At 42.7% G+C, this 19,794-nt stretch overlaps 2 protein-coding genes across 4 annotated transcripts in view; one reads left to right on the plus strand and one right to left on the minus strand.

The window, feature by feature from the left end:
* The window catches only part of LOC110539186 (NLR family CARD domain-containing protein 3-like), an 808,883-nt gene that overhangs the window by 208,462 nt on the left and 580,627 nt on the right, over positions 1-19,794 (plus strand). The window lies entirely within an intron of this gene.
* The window catches only part of LOC110516333 (NLR family CARD domain-containing protein 3-like), a 191,360-nt gene that overhangs the window by 115,759 nt on the left and 55,807 nt on the right, over positions 1-19,794 (minus strand). The gene's annotated exons all lie outside the window — the stretch shown is intronic.

The following is a 19,794-nucleotide window of genomic DNA, read 5'->3' on the forward strand; positions in this document are numbered from 1 at the left end:
ATGTCAATTATCTCTGGTTAATTATTACATGTTGTAGCTAGCTAATGTCAATTACCTCTGGTTAATTATTACATGTTGTAGCTAGCTAATGTCAATTACCTCTGTTTAATTATTACATGTTGTAGCTAGCTAATGTCAATTACATCTGTTTAATTATTACATGTTGTAGCTAGCTAATGTCAATTACCTCTGGTTAATTATTACCTGCTGTAGCTAGCTAATGTCAATTACCTCTGTTTAATTATTACATGTTGTAGCTAGCTAATGTCAATTACCTCTGGTTAATTATTACCTGCTGTAGCTAGCTAATGTCAATTACCTCTGGTTAATTATTACCTGCTGTAGCTAGCTAATGTCTATTACATCTGTTTAAATATTACATGTTGTAGCTAGCTAATGTCAATTAGCTCTGGTTAATTATTACATGTTGTAGCTAGCTAATGTCAATTATCTCTGGTTAATTATTACATGTTGTAGCTAGCTAATGTCAATTACCTCTGGTTAATTATTACATGTTGTAGCTAGCTAATGTCAATTACCTCTGTTTAATTATTACATGTTGTAGCTAGCTAATGTCAATTACCTCTGTTTAATTATTACATGTTGTAGCTAGCTAATGTCAATTACCTCTGTTTAATTATAACATGTTGTAGCTAGCTAATGTCAATTACCTCTGGTTAATTATTACATGTTGTAGCTAGCTAATGTCAATTACCTCTGTTTAATTATAACATGTTGTAGCTAGCTAATGTCAATTACATCTGGTTAATTATTACATGTTGTAGCTAGCATACCAATGACCCCATTGGTTCCTGCATACCAATGACCCCATTGGATCTTGCATACCAATGACCCCATTGGATCCTGCATACCAATGACCCCATTGGATCTTACATACCAATGACCCCATTGGTTCCAAACCAGAGTTTAAACCAACTCTGAGTTTTTTGTTTGCTGTATGGGCGCAGGAACCCCACCTTCCCCCACCTTCCCAGCCCCCGACAGGGTTTGATTTAATTAAAAGACAACATCCTTCGATCCCGCCTACCTGCTCTCACCTTCGTTACAGAACTGTGGGAAAACAATGCCCAACAGGCATGGACAAAGGACACTGTATACCGGTGTATGGCTAGCTAGCTACCGTTGTCACTCCAGCACCTTCTTCTGTTGGTTTATCGGTGGCGGCTGGTATCCAACGTTATTGTGAGCTGAGAAACCGGTACTGTGTTCAGTACATTGTTTGTGTCAATTTGTCAAGGTGAAGGTACTCAGTATTAAGTGAAATTACGTTCTGTGTAATTTGTTCGTCCTGTGCAGTGCAGTCAAGATGAGCCATCCAAATTGTCCTCCATCAGCACAAAAGGTGTGTATACAAGAGGCGACTGTCGAGAGCCTTGCATCCTCCGAAACACAACCAGAGGGTGGTGCGGTCTGCCTACTGCATCACCGTGGGCACACTGCCTGCCCTCCAGGACACATACAGCACCCAATGTCACAGGAAGACCAATAAGATCATCACCACCCGAGTCACTTCCTGTTCAACCCGCTATCGTCCAGATGGAGAGTACAGGTGCATCATCACCACCCGAGCCACTGCCTGTTCACCCCACTATCATCCAGAAGGTGAGGTCAGTACAGGTGCATCAAAGCTGGGACCGAGAGACTGAAAAACAGCTTCTATCTCAAGGCCATTAGACTGTTAAAAAGCCATAACTAGTCGGCCACCACCTGGTTACTCAACCCTGCACCCTAGAGGCTGCTGCCCTCTGTACTGTACATAGACATGGAATAACTGGTTACTCAACCCTGCACCTTAGAGGCTGCTGTCCTCTGTACATAGACATGGAATCACTGGTTACTCAACCCTGCACCTTAGAGGCTGCTGTCCTCTGTACATAGACATGGAATCACTGGTTACCAACCCTGCACCTTAGAGGCTGCTGTCCTCTGTACTGTACATAGACATGGAATCACTGGTTACTTTAATAGTGGAAGCCGACTCACTTTAATGAAATCTCTGTCTCTGTCTGTCTCTCCGATCTGTTCATATCTCTCTCTTTATCTACTCAAGAAACAGTGGTTCGTTGGGGTGTGTGTGTGTGTGTGTGTGTATGGTGTGTCATTGAAACAACTGTTTTAAACCTGTCTAACCTTTAACCTTTTAAAAGGAGTCCTCAGGGGGGTCATCCTAGGGTATCCGGGGATGGAATGTCCCGTGTGTATCTCAGTCAATAAAAAAAGGGGGTCATGATATTCTTTAAGATGGACCCCTTTTAAAATGCTGACCTAAACAGATCAATTTGACCCCATAAAAGAGTGGGATGTCTCAGCCCACCACTAAAACAGAGGACCAGAAGACCTGAAGACACATCTAAAGAGACTCCTAGAGATGTCTCAGTCCACCACTAAAACAGAGGACCAGAAGACCTGAAGACTTGAAGACACACATCTAAAGAGACTCCTAGAGATGTCTCAGTCCACCACTAAAACAGCCAACAGAGGACCAGAAGACCTGAGGACATACTTCTAAAGAGACTCCTAGAGATGTCTCAGTCCACCACTAAAACAGAGGACCAGAAGACCTGAAGACACACATCTATAGAGACTCCTAGAGATGTCTCAGTCCACCACTAAAACAGAGGACCAGAAGACCTGAGGACACATCTATAGAGACTCCTAGAGATGTCTCAGTCCACCACTAAAACAGAGGACCAGAAGACCTGAGGACACACATCTAAAGAGACTCCTAGGGATGTCATGCAGAAATGTGAAGGTGAGTTGAATTTCCCATATGATGAAGGTTTTTATCTAACTATGCATATTTATATATTTTTTTACGTTGTCCATTATAAATTAATGTTTTTAATAATGTTTTATAGCAAATGATATAGTATATATTTAATGAGATGGTGTGTTATTGATTATTATTTAATTTTCTTACACAAGAATGGACTCAATCCACATATGTATTTATCCGACTGTTTTAACCAAACAAACGTCAGTTTTATGTCTCAAAGTGACTCAGAACGATGCAAAGGCTCTAATCAAGAGAGAACAACTGGCTCCACCTAGTGGATGTTCAGTTATAGAAAACAAGTACTTGACTTTTTGTAGTGTGTGTGTGTGTGTGTGGACTATCTGTAATGTTATCGCTCTTTCAATTTCTAATAAGTTTTTTGTTCAAATATTTTGTTTCTGCAGACTTTTTGTTTAGATTGAATGACATATAATTTTTTTTTTTAACTAATATTTTTACTGTATTGTATTTTATGTAAATTATCTGCATTTTTAAGTAAAACATTTATATTGTAATATGTCAATCTATAAAGGTTAACCTACATTTACAAAGGAGCTACCTGAAGTAATGGATGTGGATAAAGAACCAACACCCCAACAGAAGTGATTGTTATAGAGGATAAAGAACAAACATCCCAACAGAAGTGATTGTTATAGAGGATAAAGAACCAACACCCCAACAGAAGTGATTGTTATAGAGGATAAAGAACAAACATCCCAACAGAAGTGATTGTTATAGAGGATAAAGAACCAACAGCCCAACAGAAGTGATTGTTATAGAGGGTAAAGAACCAACACCCCAACAGAAGTGATTGTTATAGATAAAGAACCAACACCCCCAACACAAGTGATTGTTATAGAGGGTAAAGAACCAAAACCCCAACAGAAGTGATTGTTATAGAGGGTAAAGAACCAACACCCCAACAGAAGTGATTGTTATAGAGGATAATGAACCAACACCCCAACAGAAGTGATTGTTATAGAGGATAAAGAACCAACAGCCCAACAGAAGTGATTGTTATAGAGGATAAAGAACAAACATCCCAACAGAAGTGATTGTTATAGAGGATAAAGAACCAACACCCCAACAGAAGTGATTGTTATAGAGGATAAAGAACAAACATCCCAACAGAAGTGATTGTTATAGAGGATAAAGAACCAACACCCCAACAGAAGTGATTGTTATAGAGGGTAAAGAACCAAAACCCCAACAGAAGTGATTGTTATAGAGGGTAAAGAACCAACACCCCAACAGAAGTGATTGTTATAGAGGATAATGAACCAACACCCCAACAGACGTGATTGTTATAGAGGATAAAGAACCAACAGCCCAACAGAAGTGATTGTTATAGAGGATAAAGAACCAACAGCCCAACAGAAATGATTGTTATAGAGGGTAAAGAACCAACACCCCAACAGAAGTGATTGTTATAGATAAAGAACCAACACCCCAACAGAAGTGATTGTTATAGAGGATAACGAACCAACACCCCAACAGAAGTGATTGTTATAGAGGATAAAGAACCAACACCCCAACAGAAGTGATTGTTATAGATAAAGACCCAACACCCCAACAGAAGTGATTGTTATAGAGGATAAAGAACCAACACCCCAACAGAAGTGATTGTTATAGATAAAGAACCAACACCCCAACAGCAGTGATTGTTATAGAGGGTAAAGAACCAACACCCCCAACAGAAGTGATCGTTATAGATAAAGAACCAACATCCCAACATAAGTGATTGTTATAGAGGGTAAAGAACCAACACCCCCAACAGAAGTGATCGTTATAGAGGATAAAGAACCAACATCCCAACAGAAGTGATTGTTATAGAGGGTAAAGAACCAACACCCCCAACAGAAGTGATCGTTATAGAGGATAAATAACCAACAGCCCAACAGAAGTGATTGTTATAGAGGACGAAGAAGCAACATGAATGGAGTGAAGAGCTCTTTACGGATACGGTAAGGCCAGTATTATTATAGTTATTACTTTTAAAGGCTATGTTAAAACGATTTAAATGTTTTAATACAATTGTTTCAGACTCAGACAGTGCCTGCAGGGATCAAGCAGAGTCTATCCAAGAAGAGGACAACGGGGAAGAAAATATGCATTCCATGACTCCGCAGGAAAACAGTTTTAGTCAACAAGCAACAGACACCCATTTCCCTAAAGTCCGAACAGTGAGAAAAAGAAACAGTGAGTTAGGATATATTGATACGTTAATATATTATAAATGAACTGTTTAAAAAAGCATGTTTATTTGTTATTATTAATACATTTTTAAAAATTGAATTGTTATATATTATTATAATGTATTTATTTATGTATTTTTATATACACAATTATTTGTATGTATATTTTTGACTCCTCCAAGCATGGCAGACCCACTACAACAAGAGGAAGAGGAGGAAGAGGATAAGTCAGAGGACGATGATCATATACTGATTACTGCATCTGAACAGGTTTATACATTCAATGATGATGATGATGTCAATGATGTTGGTGATAAAGATGATGTGATGATCTATGATGAGGATGATGTGTTGATGAGGATGATATGTTGAGGTATAATGAGGATGATGTGTTGATGAGGATGATGTGTTGATGTATGATGATGATGAGGATGATGTGTTGATGAGGATGATGTGTTGATGTATGATGAGGATGATGTGTTGATGAGGATGATGTGTTGAGATATGATGAGGATGATGTGTTGGGTAATGATGAGGATGATGTGTTGATGAGGATGATATGTTGAGGTATGATGAGGATGATGTGTTGATGAATGAATTTCCAGTATGTGTGTGTGTGTGAGTCCAGTGTGTGTGAGTACAGCGTGTGTCCGTGTGAGTCCAGTGTGTGTGTCAGCATGTGTGTCCAGTGTGTGTGAGGGTCCAGTGTGTGTGTGTGTGTAGTGTGTTTGTGTAGTGTCTGTCCAGTGTGTATGTGTGTGTGTGTGTGTCTAGTGTGTGACTGAATGTCCAGTGTGTGTGTCCAGTGTGTGTGTGTGTGTGTGTGTGTGTCCAGTATGTGTTGTGTATGTGCGTGTGTGTGTGTCCAGTGTGTGTGTGTGTGTGTGTGTCCAGTGTGTGTGTGTGTTGTCGTGGAGGATCGTTACAAAATATAACACTTACAAGAACTTGTGAGTTCAATATAGGCTTTTAATACAAACATATCAGAAGCCTAGATGGTCCGCGGAACACACACTTTTCCAGAGCTCTGGCTCTGTTTTTATACACACACAGCACATGAGTCCATCCCACATGCAAATGAAGTTACTTCCCTCAGTCCATCTGCCACCATTATATCCCAATCTGTGCATCCTGCTTGTTCACGCCCAAATCTGCTTTCAGTCAAGTTATAATGGTGACAGGACCTCTTCATGCCCCAAAAATAATACAGGCCCATCTTATCCTATGGGCCCCTTATGTTCAGCTTGGTGTGGTCTTTGGTATGTCTGTCCTACAGTATTATGTTCCTCCCTATATGTACGTCTTTCTCCCACAATACCCAGACCCTCCCCTATAGGTTTAGCTTGTGCGGTCGGAGTCCGCACCTTGGGGGGGGGGGGGGGGGGGGGGGGGGGGGGCTGTCACGTTCTGACCATAGTTCTTTTGTGCTTTCCTTGTTTTAGTATTGGTCAGGACTTGAGCTGGGTGGGCATTCTATGTTATGGTTCTCAAATCAGAGGCAGGTGTTAGTCATTGTCTCCGATTGGGAACCATATTTAGGTAGCCTGTTTTGCGTTGGGTTTTGTGGGTGGTTGTTTCCTGTCTTTGTGTTTACTGCACCAGATACGGCTGTTTCAGTTTTGCCACGTTTATTGTTTTGCAGTTTGTTTATGTTAAGTGTCTCTTATTAAAGAACCATGAACTTCAACCACGCTGTGTTTTGGTCCGCCTCTCCTTCACAGGAAGAAAGCCGTTACACCCAAACCTTAACCATTCATAATGAGGCCCTAATCTTAATGTTTAAACTCTATCCCAAACCTTAACCATTCATAATGAGGCCCTAATCTTAATGTTTAAACTCTATCCCAAACCTTAACCATTCATAATGAGGCCCTAAACATTAATGTTTAAACTCTATCCCAAACCTTAACCATTCATAATGAGGCCCTAAACATTAATGTTTAAACTCTATCCCAAACCTTAACCATTCATAATGAGGCCCTAAACATTCTGTTTTAACTCTATCCCAAACCTTAACCATTCATAATGAGGCCCTAAACATTCTGTTTTAACTCTATCCCAAACCTTAACCATTCATAATGAGGCCCTAAACATTAATGTTTAAACTCTATCCCAAACCTTAACCATTCATAATGAGGCCCTACACTTAATGTTTAAACTCTATCCCAAACCTTAACCATTCATAATGAGGCCCTAAACATTCTGTTTTAACTCTATCCCAAACCTTAACCATTCATAATGAGGCCCTAAACATTCTGTTTTAACTCTATCCCAAACCTTAACCATTCATAATGAGTCCCTAAAGTTCTGTTTTAACTCTATCCCAAACCTTAACCATTCATAATGAGTCCCTAAAGTTCTGTTTTAACTCTATCCCAAACTTTAACCATTCATAATGAGGCCCTAAAGTTCTGTTTTAACTCTATCCCAAACCTTAACCATTCATAATGAGGCCCTAATCTTAATGTTTAAACTCTATCCCAAACCTTAACCATTCATAATGAGTCCCTAAAGTTCTGTTTTAACTCTATCCCAAACTTTAACCATTCATAATGAGGCCCTAAAGTGCTGTTTTAACTCTATCCCAAACCTTAACCATTCATAATGAGGCCCTAAAGTTCTGTTTTAACTCTATCCCAAACCTTAACCATTCATAATGAGTCCCTAAAGTTCTGTTTTAACTCTATCCCAAACTTTAACCATTCATAATGAGGCCCTAAAGTGCTGTTTTAACTCTATCCCAAACCTTAACCATTCATAATGAGTCCCTAAAGTTCTGTTTTAACTCTATCCCAAACCTTAACCATTCATAATGAGGCCCTAATCTTAATCTTTAAACTCTATCCCAAACCTTAACCATTCATAATGAGGCCCTAAACATTCTGTTTTAACTCTATCCCAAACCTTAACCATTCATAATGAGGCCCTAATCTTAATCTTTAAACTCTATCCCAAACCTTAACCATTCATAATGAGGCCCTAAACATTATGTTTAACTCTATCCCAAACCTTAACCATTCATAATGAGGCTCAACACATTGTGTTAACATAGGCTTGGCCAACTATCATCACAACACATTGTTTCAGCTGAACGTGGGAGGGTTGATTCCCAATTGGGAACCAATATCTTAGACAGGTTAACATAGGCTTGGCCAACTATCATCACAACAGGCTTGGCCAACTATCATCACAACATATTGTGTTAACACAGGCTGGGCCAACTATCATCACAACACATTGTGTTAACACAGGCTGGGCCAACTATCATCACAACACATTGTGTTAACACAGGCTGGGCCAACTATCATCACAACAGGCTGGGCCAACTATCATCACAACACATTGTGTTAACACAGGCTGGGCCAACTATCATCACAACAGGCTGGGCCAACTATCATCACAACACATTGTGTTAACACAGGCTGGGCCAACTATCATCACAACACATTGTGTTAACATAGGCCTGACCAACTACAGTGGGGCAAAAAAGTATTTAGTCAGCCACCAATTGTGCAAGTTCTCCCACTTAAAAAGATGAGAGAGGCCTGTAAGTTTCATCATAGATAGACTTCAACTATGACAGACAAAACGAGGGAAAAAAATCCAGAAAATCAAAATTTTAATTAATTTATTTGAAAATTATGGTGGAAAATAAGTATTTGGTCAATAACAAAAGTTTACACAGCAACTCGTATCTCTCAGAGAGTCACTATTCCACTAAGACCTAATTGAAATACAAAGCAGAAAATGGAATCAGAGCTGTGTGTGTCATTCTTATCGAAAGTCCTGTTAACTCTCTCACAAAAACACACATGTAAAAACACACACACACACACACACCCCTCTAGCTCAATCTAGCCATCTCTGGTCACTGTCAGCATCTAGTTAATGAGAAGGGGACTAAAATCAATATGCACACCTTGGGAGGAATTCCTGATTACCTAGCCCTCGTGTCTGTCTGTCTGTCTGTCTGTCTATGTGTGTCCTTTATCTTCCTCACTGGGGAAAGAGAGAAATGAAGAAGTACATTTAAAGACGAACGTCGTCCTGAATCATTTCTGCTGACTAATCTCTCCCTCCTTCTCTCTCTCTCTCTTGCTCTCCCTCCACAGCAGCTCATATCTCTCAGAGTCACTGATGTCACCCAGCCCATCAGTGCTCAAAGGCCCCCAATTACCAGAGAGAGAGCAGAGAGTGTGGGAGACAGAGAGGGAGCAGAGAGAGAGAGAGAGCAGGCTGAGAAAGCAAAGAGAGAGTGAGAGAGCAAAGAGTGAGAGAGCAGAGAGAGAGAGAGAGCAGAGAGCAAAGAGAGAGCAGCAGAGCAGAGAGCAAAGAGAGAGCAGAGAGCAGGCTGAGAGAGCAGATAGAGCAGAGCGAGAGAGCAGAGAGAGCAGAGAGCAAAGAGAGAGCAGCAGAGCAGAGAGCAGAGAGCAAAGAGAGAGCAGGCTGAGAGAGCAGATAGAGCAGAGCGAGAGAGCAGAGAGAGCAGAGAGAGCAGAGAGAGAGCAGAGAGAAGAGAGAGCAGAGAACAGAGAGAGCAGAGAGCAGAGCAGAGAGAGCAGAGGGAGAGAGAGCAGAGAAGAGAAAAGAGAGAGCAGAGAGAACTCTGTTGCTAGAGTGACCCTGCATCACAACACTGCTTTGCTATAGTGACCCTGCATTACAACACTCTGTTGCTATAGTAACCCTGCATTACAACACTCTGTTGCAATAGTGACCCTGCATCACAACACTCTGTTGCAATAGTGACCCTGCATCACAACACTCTGTTGCTATAGTGACCCTGCATCACAACACTCTGTTGCTATAGTAACCCTGCATGACAACACTCTGTTGCTATAGTGACCCTGCATCACAACACTCTGTTGTACTAATTGTACAATTTGTTTAATTCTATTCCACATATTTAATTGTTTTGTATTTCATGTCATATTTGTTTCATGTTTCAACCAGTCGCAGGTTAACATCAACCTGACAGAGGAAACGTTAAATCAATAAACAAACTGTTTTCACAATTAATGTCACGAATCCCGGCGAAGATGGTGCCTCTTCCTGTTCGGGCGGCGCTCGGCGGTCGTCTACTAGCTGATCCCCTTTTCTGTTTCATTTAGTTTAGTTGCACCTGTTTGTTGTTTGGGTTTTGGGCTGTTTAAACCCCGGAGGCCCGCTGGCTTTTCTGTTCATGTGGATTATTGTGGATTCCGTTTTTCCGGACAGTTCCGTCCTGTTTGTTGGGTTGCGCCCTTGTGTTTGGCCGTTACTCTGTTCTTGGAATAAAGATCCATGTTTTGAACCCTGCTCTCTGCGCCTGACTCCTCCACCCAGAAGATCCACGTGTTGAACCCTGCTCTCTGCCCCTGACTCCTCCACCCGGAAGATCCACGTTTTGAACCCTGCTCTCTGCCCCTGACTCCTCCACCCAGAAGATCCACGTTTTGAACCCTGCTCTCTGCCCCTGACTCCTCCACCCGGAAGATCCACGTTTTGAACCCTGCTCTCTGCCCCTGACTCCTCCACCCAGAAGATCCACGTTTTGAACCCTGCTCTCTGCCCCTGACTCCTCCACCCGGAAGATCCACGTTTTGAACCCTGCTCTCTGCCCCTGACTCCTCCACCCGGAAGATCCACGTTTTGAACCCTGCTCTCTGCCTGACTCCTCCACCCGGAAGATCCACGTTTTGAACCCTGCTCTCTGCCTGACTCCTCCACCCAGAAGCCTTTACAATTAACACAATTGTTTTCACAATTAACAGGTTTTTTCTTGCTTCAAGTATGTTTTATTATGAAAAGTACAATAAATCCTTGAACAACTATGAGCGCATGTCCATATATAATTGTACAAATGATCACATTGGTATTTTAACGGTGTTATTGTAATAAGTCCTGGGTCAAGGTCCACACAATTATTATGTGTGTGTGTGTGTGTGTGTGTTTGAGTGTGTGTCCAGTGTGTGTGTGTGTGTGTGTGTGTGTGTGTGTTTGAGTGTGTGTCCAGTGTGTGTGTGTCCAGTGTGTGTGTGTCCAGTGTGTATGTGTCCAGTGTGTGTGTGCAGTGTGTGCGTGTGTCCAGTGTGTGTGTGTGTCCAGTGTGTGTGTGTGTGTCCAGTGTGTGTGTGTCCAGCGCGTGTGTGTGTCCTGTGTGTGTGTCCTGTATGGAACCATCGTATGTCTGTTCTTGACCTCTCCTCCCTGAGTTCAGGGTATTTGAGATGGGAGTATCTAGAATTCAACTGTATCTTTCAAGTAAAAATGCACTTTGTAACCTTTCTGTGGTTTGTCATGTCGACTAGGGGACCTTTGCTATAAAATATCTCAGTTGCTATTTTATTGTATTCATTTATACTTATACTATATGATATTATTTACACACTGAACTGATCTGAGGATCAAAGAGATGAAGCTCATATTATTAAAAGATGTAGTTTAAGTAATTAACTCTGACTGGTGTAAACTCTCATCATTTGGTTTATGTGTCCAGCAGGTGTGTGTGTCCAGCAGGTGTGTGTGTGTGTCCAGTGTTAGTGTGTGTGTGTCCAGTGTGTGTGTGTGTGTGTCCATCAGGTGTGTGTGTCCAGCAGGTGTGTGTGTGTGTCCAGTGTGAGTGAGTGTGTGTCCATCAGGTGTGTGTGTCCAGCAGGTGTGTGTGTGTGTCCAGTGTGAGTGTGTCCATCAGGTGTGTGTGTCCAGCAGGTGTGTGTGTGTGTCCAGTGTGAGTGTGTGTCCAGTGTGTGTCTGAGTCCAGTGTGTGTGTGTGTCCAGCAGGTGTGTGTGTGTGACCAGTGTGAGTGTGTGTGTGTCCAGTGTGTCCAGCAGGTGTGTGTGTCCAGCAGGTGTGTGTGTGTGTCCAGTGTGAGTGTGTGTGTGTCCAGTGTGTGTGTGTGTGTGTGTGTCCATCAGGTGTGTGTGTCCAGCAGGTGTGTGTGTGTGTCCAGTGTGAGTGTGTGTGTGTCCATCAGGTGTATGTGTCCAGCAGGTGTGTGTGTGTCCAGCAGGTGTGTGTGACCAGTGTGAGTGTGTGTGTGTGTCCAGTGTGTCCAGCAGGTGTGTGTGTCCAGTGTGTGTGTCCAGCAGGTGTGTGTGTGTGTCCAGTGTGAGTGTGTGTGTGTCCATCAGGTGTGTGTGTCCTGCAGGTGTGTGTGTGTGTGTCCAGTGTGAGTGTGTGTGTCCATCAGGTGTGTGTGTCCAGCAGGTGTGTGTGTGTGTCCATCAGGTGTGTGTGTCCAGCAGGTGTGTGTGTGTGTCCAGTGTGAGTGTGTGTGTCCAGTGTGTCCAGCAGGTGTGTGTGTGTGACCAGTGTGAGTGTGTGTGTGTCCAGTGTGTCCAGCAGGTGTGTGTGTCCAGTGTGTGTGTCCAGCAGGTGTGTGTGTGTGTCCAGTGTGAGTGTGTGTGTGTCCAGTGTGTGTGTGTGTGTGTGTGTCCATCAGGTGTGTGTGTCCAGCAGGTGTGTGTGTGTGTCCAGTGTGAGTGTGTGTGTGTCCATCAGGTGTATGTGTCCAGCAGGTGTGTGTGTGTGTCCAGTGTGAGTGTCCAGTATGTGTCTGAGTCCAGTGTGTGTCTGAGTCCAGTGTGTGTGTCCATCAGGTGTGTGTGTCCAGCAGGTGTGTGTGTGTGACCAGTGTGAGTGTGTGTGTGTGTCCAGTGTGTCCAGCAGGTGTGTGTGTCCAGTGTGTGTGTCCAGCAGGTGTGTGTGTGTGTCCAGTGTGAGTGTGTGTGTGTCCATCAGGTGTGTGTGTCCAGCAGGTGTGTGTTTGTGTGTCCAGTGTGAGTGTGTGTGTCCATCAGGTGTGTGTGTCCAGCAGGTGTGTGTGTGTGTCCATCAGGTGTGTGTGTTCAGCAGGTGTGTGTGTGTCCAGTGTGAGTGTGTGTGTCCATCAGGTGTGTGTGTCCAGCAGGTGTGTGTGTGTGTGTCCATCAGGGGTGTGTGTCCAGCAGGTGTGTGTGTGTGACCAGTGTGAGTGTGTGTGTGTCCAGTGTGTGTCTGAGTCCAGTGTGTGTGTCCATCAGGTGTGTGTGTCCAGCAGGTGTGTGTGTGTGTGTGTGTGTCCATCAGGTGTGTGTGTCCAGCAGGTGTTTGAGTCCAGTGTGAGTGTGTGTGTGTGTGTGTGTGTCCAGCAGGTGTGTGTGTGTTTGTCTAGTGTGTGTATGTTTGTCCAGTGGCTGTGTGTTTGTCCAGTGTGTGTGTGTATGTATGTATGTATGTGTGTGCGTGTGTGTGTGTGTGTGTGTCCAGCAGGTGTGTGTGTTTGTCCAGTGTCTGTGTGTGTGTGTGTGTCCAGTGTGTGTGTGTGTGTTTGTCCAGTGTGTGTGTGTGTGTTTGTTTGTCCAGTGTGTGTGTGTGTTTGTCCAGTGTCTGTGTGTTTGTCCAGTGTGTGTGTGTGTGTGTGTATGTGTGTGTGTTTGTCCAGTGTGTGTGTGATTGTCCAGTGTGTGTGTGATTGTCCAGTGTGTGTGTGTGTTTGTCCAGTGTGTGTGTGTGTGTGTGTGTGAGTCCAGTGTGTGTGTGTGAGTCCTGTGTGTGTGTGTGATTGTCCAGTGTGTTTGTCTTTGCCCAGTGTGTGTGTGTGTTTGTCCAGTGTGTGTGTGTCCAGTGTGTTCAGTGTGTATGTGTGTGTGTGTCCAGTATGTGTGTGTGTCCAGTGTGTATGTGTGTGTGTGTGTGTGTGTGTGTGTGTGTGTGTGTGTGTGTGTGTGTGTGTGTAATGTTGTGTGTGTATGTGTGTCCAGTGTGTGTGTGTGTGTCCAGTGTGTGTGTGTGTCCAGTGTGTGTATCACTGACAGAGGGACACTGAGTCGCCATCACCCCAAACCCCAAACCCTGGATAGAGGGGCTCAGTGAATGTGGAGGTGAATGTGATCAGGTGGGTCAGTGCGTCAGAGGAGGCTCTATAGAAGGACAGAGTGCCGGCTGGCCAGTCCAGATACACTCCTACTCTGTGGGATCTGGAGGAGGGGACGTCTATGAGAGTCCGATTATTATTGTGACAGGCAGAGTAACTGTTGTCAGAGCAGAACAGACTCCAGGACTTGTCATTGTATCCAAGACAACAGTCATCACCCCTTCCTCTCCTGTTGATTCCTTTATATGTCACTCCTATATCTGCCTCTCTCCCACTCCACTCTACCTCCCAGTAACAGCACCCAGTCAGACCCTCTCTACACAGCACCTGTCTACAGTTCTTAAATCTCTCTGGGTGATCAGGATACGGCTGCTCCTCTGTCCTACATGTCACCTTTCTGTTCCCCTCAGACAGAGAGAGGCGTCTGTTTACTGTGTTTGGGTCCAGTGTGAGATCACAGACATCTGATGGATGAAACCAGACACAATATTAGAAATCATCATCATTCACATTAGAATGTTAACTCACTTTTCACTAATTAATTTAATGTAGATGTTTCTAGGTATCAAAAGGAGAAGTTAAGGTAACTTGAGACTTGTTGAATGATCATATGTTATACTGTATGGTTATATAAAACACACTTATTCCCATTAATTACACACACACACACACACACACACACACACACACACACACACACACACACACACACACACACAGTCAAAGCAACTCTTTGTAAACGTTGGTGTCCCTGATTTCTACTTCTGTAGAACTACAGCTGATATTTAATATGACCAAGTCAGTAATGATGGTGGTCTTTGACTTTGACTTAACTTGAATTAAGACTTATTCTTAGTCATATTCTTCACAGCAGTCAACACTCACATTTTCTAAGTCCAGGTTTCATTCTGTTCTCTCCACCATGTTCCACACTGTAGCGGTAAGCAGAAGAACAGACAGTCATTGAGGGATACACCTGAACTCACACACACACAGACACACACACTGAACACACACTGAACACACACACACACTGAACACACACACACACACTGAACACACACACACACACACACACACACACACACACACACACACACACACACACACACACACACATAACTTTGTCCAAGTGGTGGTCAGAATGTTTGTCTTAACTAGCCTGATAAGTCAAATATGTCTGATATGAACATTGACATAAACCCTCTACATACTTGAGTTTCTCCAGTCTGCAGTGTGGATCCTCCAGTCCAGCAGAGAGCAGTCTGACTCCTGAGTCTCCTGGGTGATTGTAGCTCAGGTCCAGCTCTCTCAGGTGTGAGGGGTTTGACCTCAGAGCTGAGACCAGAGAAGCACAGCCTTCCTCTGTGACTAGACAGCCTGACAGCCTGACAAAGAGTCAAATCATATTAAAACCACACTGATATTCTTTGGTGGTGAAAATAGTGGCAGTATATTTTTTCAACATATTCAGATACATCAGTGTCCTGAAACCTGCCATATCTATTCATAAAATAGTGTATCATCATAAAAAATTACAAATGATCAAAGTATTGCCTGCAGATAGAAACATGTATAGTACAAATATTATAGTAGACTGACCAGACCAGTTTAAAAAGCAGTATCAGTCAGAAGACAGACAGTGAGGTATCAGATTTAGATTGTATTGAGTATACAGTCCACACCATAGCTATTTAGACAGTGAGGAATCAGATTTAGATTGTATTGAGTATACAGTCCACACCATATCTATTTAGACAGTGAGGTATCAGATTTAGATTGTATTGAGTATACAGTCCACACCATATCTATTTAGACAGTGAGGTATCAGATTTAGATTGTATTGAGTATACAGTCCACACCATATCTATTTAGACAGTGAGGTATCAGATTTAGATTGTATTGAGTATACAGTCCACACCATATCTATGTAGACAGTGAGGTATCAGATTTAGATTGTATTGAGTATACAGTCCACATCATATCTATTTAGACAGTGAGGAATCAGATTTAGATTGTATTGAGTATACAGACCACACCATATCTATTTAGACAGTGAAGTATCAGATTTAGATTGTATTGAGTATACAGTCCACACCATATCTATTTAGACAGTGAGGTATCAGATTTAGATTGTATTGAGTATACAGTCCACACCATATCTATTTAGACAGTGAGGTATCAGATTTAGATTGTATTGAGTATACAGTCCACACCATATCTATTTAGACAGTGAAGTATCAGATTTAGATTGTATTGAGTATACAGTCCACACCATATCTATTTAGACAGTGAGGTATCAGATTTAGATTGTATTGAGTATACAGTCCACACCATATCTATTTAGACAGTGAGGTATCAGATTTAGATTGTATTGAGTATACAGTCCACACCATATCTATTTAGACAGTGAGGTATCAGATTTAGATTGCATTGAGTATACAGTCCACAACATATCTATTTAGACAGTGAAGTTAACATTTTAAATGTGTCTCTATACTCCAACATTATAGATTTGAGATCAAATGTTTCATTTGAGGTGATAGTATATAATGTCACCTTTTATTTTAGGGTATTTTAATACATATCTGTTTCAAGATTTAGAAAAATAAAAGCACATTATGTATCTAGTCCCCCCATTTGAAGAAGTCATAAGTATTCTGAACAATTCACTTATAGTGTATTAAAGTAGTCAAAAGTTTAGTATTTGGTTCCAAACTCATTGGTTGCATTTTGGGTTGTGTTTTGGGTTGTGTTTTGGGTTGTGTTTTGGTTGTGTTTAGTAACTGAACTGTGGATGATGACTGGAGTAACTTTCTGTCTAAGGGAGTAGATAACACATTTCTAAACAATACTAAATGAAACCTGATTATGATTAATAATCTTAATCTTGATTAATACAAATCATAAATAATGAATAATAACACTAAGAGTTGGTTTGAACAGATCTGAATCAGGAAACTAAGAGTTGGTTTGAACTGATCTGAATCAGGAAACTAAGAGTTGGTTTGAACTGATCTGAATCAGGAAACTAAGAGTTGGTTTAAACAGATCTGAATCTTTCACAAATTATCAATTAACCTTCCAGGTACCTCCCTAAAGCCTTAAACACGGTCACCCTCAACGATATCATCCTGACCAACTTGCCCTCCAAATACACCTCTGCTGTTTTCAACCAAGATCTCAGCGATCACTGCCTCATTGCCTGCATCCGTAACGGGTCTGCGGTCAAACGACCTCCACTCATCACTGTCAAATGCTCCATAAAACACTTCAGCGACCAGGCCTTCCGAATCGACCTGGCCCGGGTATTCTGGAAGGAAATTGACCTCATCCCGTCAGTAGAGGACCCCTGGTCATTCTTTAAAAGTGCCTTCCTCACCATCTTAAATAAGCATGCCCCTCTCAAGAAATGTAGAACCAGGAACAGATATAGCCCTTGGTTCTCTCCAGACCTGACTGCCCTTAACCAACACAAAACATCCTGTGGCATTCTGCATTAGCATTGAATAGCCCCCGTGATATGCAACTTTTCAAGGAAGTCAGGAACAAATATGCACAGGCAGTTAGGAAAGCTAAGGCTAGCTTTTTCAAGCAGAAATTTGCATCCTGTAGCACAAACTCAAAAAGTTCTGGGACACTGTAAAGTCCATAGAGAATAAGAGCACCTCCTCCCAGCTGCCCACTGCACTGAGGCTAGGCGACACGGTCACCATGATAAATCCACTATAATTGAGAATTTCAACAATCATTTTTCTACAGCTGGCCATGCTTTCCACCTGGCTAACCCTACCCCGGTCAACAGCCCTGCACTCCCCACAGCAACTCGCCCAAGCCTGCCCTATTTCTCCTTCACCCAAATCCAGATAGCTGATGTTCTTAAAGAACTGCAAAACCTGGACCCCTACAAATCTGCTGGGCTAGACAATCTGGACCCTCTCTTTCTAAAATTATCTGCTGGAACTGTTGCAACACAATTACTAGCCTGTTCAACCTCTCTTTCGTGTCGTCTGAGATTCCCAAAGATTTGAAAGCTGCCGCGGTCATCCCCCTCTTCAAAGGGGGAGACACTCTAGACCAGCACTCTTATAGACCTATATCAATCCTGCCCTGCCTTTCTAAAATCTTCAAAAGCCAAGTTAACAAACAGAACACCCACCATTTTGAATCCCACCATACCTTCTCCACTATGCAATCTGGTTTCAGAGCTGGTCATGGGTGCACCTCAGCCATGCTCAAAGTCCTAAACATTATCATAACTGCCATCGATAAAGGACAGTACCGTGCAGCCTTATTCATCGACCTGGCCAAGGCTTTCGAGTCTGTCAATCACCACATTCTTATTGGCAGACTCAACAGCCTTGGTTTTTCAAAGGATTGCCTCGCCTGGTTCACCAACTACTGCTCTGAAAGAGTTCAGTGTGTCAAATCGGAGGGCCTGTTGGCCGGACCTCTGGCAGTCTCTATGGATGTGCCACAGGGTTCAATTCTCAGGCCGACTCACTTCTCTGTAAACATCAATGATGTCGCTCTCGCTGCTGGTGATTCGCTGATTCACCTCTACGCAGACGACACCATTCTGTATACTTCTGGCCAACTGATCACTGCCTGCACCAGCCCGACCGTCCAGTATCACTACTCTGGACGGCTCTGACTTAGAATATGTGGACAAATACAAATACCTAGGTTTTTGGTTAGACTGTAAACTCTCCTTCCAGACTCCCATTAAGCATCTCCAATCCAAATCTAAATCTAGAATCAGCTTCCTATTTTGCAACAAAGCATCCTTCACTTATGCAGCCAAACATACCCTCGTAAAACTGACCATCCTACCAATCCTCGACTTCGGCGATGTCATCTATAAAATATAGCCTCCAGCACTCTACAAGTCTCTGCTAGGTAAAGCCCCGCCTTATCTCAGCTCACTGGTCACCATAGCAGCACCCACTCGTAGCACGCGCTCCAGCAGGTATTTTTCACTGGTCACCCCCAAAGCCAATTCCTCATTTGGCCGCCTCTCCTTCCAGTTCTCTGCTCCCCATGACTGGAACAAACTGCAAAAATCTCTGAAGCTGGAGACTCTTATCTCCCTCACTAGCTTTAAGCACCAGCTGTCAGAGCAGCTCACGGATCACTGCACCTGTACATAGCCCATCTATCTACCTCATCCCCATACTGTATTTATCTTGCTCCTTTGCACCCTAGTATCTCTACTTGCACATTCATCTTCTGCACATCTACCATTCCAGTGTTTAATTGCTATATTGTAATTACTTTGCCACCATGGCCTATTTATTGCCTTAACTCCCTTATCTTACCTCAATTGCACTCACTGTTCATATACTTTTTGTTTTCTTTTGTTCTACTGTATTATTGACTGTATGTTTTGTTTATTCCATGTGTAACTCTGTGTTGTTGTATGTGTCGAATTGCTCTGCTTTATCTTGGCCAGGTCGCAGTTGCAAATAAGAATATGTTCTCAACTAGCTTACCTGGTTAAATAAAGGTGAAATAAAAAATACAATGAGTGAGAAAGTTAGAGGCTACAACAAAACATGCTAACCTCACCATTACCAATAACAGAGGCTATAACAAAACATGCTAACCTCTCACCATTACCAATAACAGACAGCGGAGATTGGAGTATCTGTCCATAGGACCACTTTAAGCAGTACACTCCACAGAGCTGGACTCCCCAAACATAGGACGAAGGTACTCTGGTCAGAAGACACTAAAATGGAGCTTTAAGGCCATCAAGGAAAATGCTATGTCTGGCGCAAACCCAACACCTCTCATCACCCCGAGAACACCATCCCCACAGTGAAGCATGGTGGTGGCAACATCATGCTGTGGAGATGTTTTTCATCAGCAGGGACTGGGAAACTGGTTAGAATAGAAGGAATGATGGATGGCGCTAAATACAGGGAAATTCTTGAGGGAAACCTGTTTCAGTCTTCCAGAGATT

This window comes from Oncorhynchus mykiss, chromosome 12, assembly GCF_013265735.2.
Source record: "Oncorhynchus mykiss isolate Arlee chromosome 12, USDA_OmykA_1.1, whole genome shotgun sequence".
NCBI lineage: Eukaryota > Metazoa > Chordata > Actinopteri > Salmoniformes > Salmonidae > Oncorhynchus > Oncorhynchus mykiss.